Below are 1,448 nucleotides of genomic sequence, written 5' to 3'. Positions count from 1 at the left end.
AGAAAGTGGAAACGCTCAGGGAAATCGGGGAAAATTTTGGCAAAATTTTCTGAAAAATTAAAATTTTTTGCTTTAAAAAAATTGAATGCTCGCATTACACCCTCTCTTTGCAGTTTTAAAATATTACTAGCTTAACAATTAAATGCAAACAGCAGTTAATTTACATTGCTATGTTAAATTTCTCTTTTCAAAACAACAAACAAAATATATTTCGGTTTCTAAATCAGGACAAAGAATAGAAAATTGTAAAGTATTATTGGAAGCATCAGGGAAAATTATGAAATTTTATCTGGAAGGGGAAAAGTTATGAAATTTAAGGTTGAGGAATTTGTGATAACCATAAGATAAAGTAATGCAATTTCGAATATGTTATAATTCTGAACAAAGTAAAATTTGAATTTTCGAAGTTTGATAATCCTTTTATTGTGTGGAGGATACCGAAGGATATCAAAGAGGAAAAAACAAACTTGAACTTAAAAAATTGAATTTAAATTTGATTTCGTTCAGAATTGAATACCATTGAAATTGTACCACCACTCTATCGAGTCCACATGTGAGAATCTCAGAAGCCTTTGAACGAAGAAGAAGAAGAAGCAAGATTGTTGTGATGCCTCTCGCTCCTGTGGCTGATCCTCACGTCGGACGGAAATCCAGAGTGACCTCCCGCGAGCTTCCGAGATTTCAAGAGCGAGAAGGAGAAAAGAATATTTCAACGACGCAAAAACGCAATTTTGTACCATCCCTCTCATCTCTATTCGGAAGATTTGCGGAATACGGGAAAATGGTGCCTTTGAGATTAGTATTTTCTGAGGAAAGGTCGCTTTTGAGATCAGCATTTCCGAGTTAAAATTTTGCGCATTTGAAATTATCGGGTAACGCTGCATAGAGTGGAGAGATGTAAAGAAGCGGGAGATTATTGGATAGAATGCGCCGTGATAAAAACAGAATACAATTCCTGCTGACTCCTACTACTTCATCAGAACAGATACTCTAAAACTTTTAAAGTGAATCTCACTGTGAAGAGTGAAATCTCACTCTTAAAGATTAAAATTTGAGCCCACTCTTTTTCAAGACTCAATTTTTACTCTTTAGAGTGAAATTCCGCTCCAAAACATTTGGAGAGTACTTTTCTATGTATATACTTAAAATGGTAATTTTAAGTATAGTCTTTCATGCGTTTCCAATTCATTGTGTAACAGCCCTTGTATGACGAGCAATTTCCTTTTTACACAACGGGGTGCTTTGACTATTCTTCCTTTTTTTTTTTTCAGTTTTCCTAGTCGTTACATCCTACTGTTCGGCATTGAAAATTGACAATTTTATCGGCTCATTTGATATTTTCGCATTTTCTCTTCGATTAAACATATTTTTATCAATCCTTTAGATCGAAGCCAATAAATTGAATGAAATTCTTTGAAATGTTTTACATGGCTTTTGTGTTATCGTCC

This window comes from Atta cephalotes, assembly GCF_000143395.1.
Source record: "Atta cephalotes unplaced genomic scaffold scaffold00009, whole genome shotgun sequence".
In the NCBI taxonomy this organism is placed as follows: Eukaryota; Metazoa; Arthropoda; class Insecta; order Hymenoptera; family Formicidae; genus Atta; species Atta cephalotes.
The sequence above is the reverse complement of the archived record's forward strand: the minus strand, read 5'-3'. Positions refer to the sequence as shown.